The sequence below is a fragment of the Petromyzon marinus genome, chromosome 43, assembly GCF_048934315.1.
Source record: "Petromyzon marinus isolate PM22_M1 ecotype Great Lakes invasive population chromosome 43, UKy_Petmar_22M1.pri1.0, whole genome shotgun sequence".
In the NCBI taxonomy this organism is placed as follows: domain Eukaryota; kingdom Metazoa; phylum Chordata; class Hyperoartia; order Petromyzontiformes; family Petromyzontidae; genus Petromyzon; species Petromyzon marinus.
In genome coordinates, this window is record NC_133709.1 from 1,435,164 (window position 1) to 1,437,586 (window position 2,423).

The window sequence follows — 2,423 nt, forward strand, 5'->3', positions numbered from 1 at the left end:
TGTAGAGGCAAGTGCTGTTAGTGAGCACTTACGCGAGGGGGTGTGTGGCCAGCACCACGCCCGGCCGCCTTTGTCTCCCAAGTGGCGATTCTCATACTTCACAGCAGGTACTCATTTGAGGCTGAGTCGACCTAGGGGAGGCCCAGGACCAGTTCCGATAATCGTCACTGGTGTTGGCCGTGAGCGGGAATCGAACCCGGGTGGCCAGCTTCGTAGCGCAGCGTAGCGCTGACCGATACACTATCGCTCCCCACAAACAACAACAACCGCCATTCGCCACTAAGTGGTGGTGACGTCACCACGACGCTTGTGCCAGGCCATGTGCACCTTGAGGCCACGTGAAGTGCCGAACGCCCGCTGGCAGGTCACGGGGCAGACCCAGGTGCCACGGGTCGACTGACTAAGATGACTGAGATGACTGGCTGATGCACCACCTGTGCCCCCTACTGTGCCAACCTGCTGTGCTTTAGCCACCCGGCGCTCCGCTCGTTGTGAGCGTCGCTCCTCCGCCCTCCGTTGTTGTTGGAGGGCGACTGCCTCCAACTGCCCAGTAGCGTCCTTCACGAGCCTCCTCCACAGAGGCCGATCTTGACACCGCTGGTACCAGTCATCGGCAAGTCCACTCAGCTCCACGTCCTCCTGTACCACATCACTCCATCTCTTCTCTAGCCCGTGCCGCGACCGTTTAGCCCCCTCGATCCGGCCGAACAAAAGCTGTTTCGGCATGCGGTGGCTGGGCATGCGGGCTACATGACCCAGCCAATGCAGCCTTGCCTGCCGGAAGAGCTCACCGATGGGACCTTGCCCAGATCTTTCAAGGATTTGTGAGCTCCTCACACAATTCAGCCTGGTTAAACCCAGGATGGATCGTAGGCAGGCCAGCCTAAATGTTTTCACCCAGCAAAGATGTTCCATTAGGAGGGAGGGAATGACCGTGGCCGAGAAGACCTGAAGCTTAGTGCGGAGCAACAGACCAGGTAGCTTCCACACAGCGTTACGCAACCGATGAAAAGATATTGCCACTCGACTGATTCGGAGTGAGACCTCTGCTGTTAAACTGGAGCCAGACATAAGCACACTGCCCAGGTATGGGAAACTCTCCACTCTCTCCACAACTGCCCCATCACCGATGGGAGTTGTGGGGGTGGAGTGTCCAATGGTTCAAAATACCAAAGCAGGTGCTTAGTTTTGGTGGGGCTGATGGTAAGGCCCCACCTCTTAGTGGCACGCTCCAGTCTCAGCAGCAGCGTCTCCAACTCCTCCTCTGAATGAGCAGCTATTACCAAATCATCGGCATACATAACGTGGTTGAGCAATAGGGAGCCATCCCTTGACCGCACCCGGGCATCGATCAGCCTCCCATTATATCTGTACCATATGGAGATTCCCCCGGTACAGCTATTGAAGGCTTCACGAACTACGTGGTCAAAATAGATGTTAAATAATGTGGGAACCTAGAGGACATCCCTGTCGCACCCCGAGGTGTACAGGGAATGGCTCTGACTCCCGGCCACGCAATTTTACCCGGGCCTGCTAGCCATCATGAAGGTCCTTAATGATCGTGAGCAGAGGGTCAGGGACTCCAAAAGCACGAAGAACCCAGAGCCCAGGCCTACTGATGGTATCATAGGCAATGACCAGGTAAATAAAGCAGATATGTAGGTCTTGTTGGAATTCCCTACACCTCTGCTGTAGCAGACGGACAGAAAATATGGCATCTGTGCAGGACCGCCCTATCCTGAAACCGCATTGGGGCTCCCCAAGCCTCTCCTCAGCGTGCCTGGCAAGGCGATGTTGAATAATCCTTGCCAGGACCCCTGTAGTTGTTACAGTCTGTGCGGTCCCCCTTCTTAAAGAGGGAGAACACCAGAGCATCCTTCCAATCCTGCGGAACCCGTCCAGTGGTCCAGACTGTTGTTATGATGTCATATAGGGCAGTCTGTGCACAAACGCCACCCTCCCTCAGCATTTCGCTTGGGAGATCATCTCTGCCCGCTGCCTTTCCTGGTCTCAGACTCCGGATCGCCTTCAGTACTTCCTCAACAGATGGCACCTCAGCCAGCCACTCACAGGGGGTGACTCCTTCCAATATTTGAGGCACCGCAGCCTCAGCAGGGTCATCCCCCACTTTGTGCCACGATGTTTTCCTGGCTGAGGGGTTTCCCCTCCCCCAGGACCTCACAGAAATGCTCAGCAAAATCTGCAAACCTGTTCCTGGGGGTCGGAGATTGGAACACCGGTTTTTCCCCCCCCCCCCAAATGATGGTAATGGGTGTGGCGCTGCAGGTTACTTTTTGGATGGAATTAACACACGTACACACAAACACGAGGGCGTGGCGTCATCGACGCACGTGGTCCGTGTGAAGGAAACCCCCTCGGAACCCGGAACGAAAAATCGAGGCGCGTTGCGGCGAGTTTCCAAT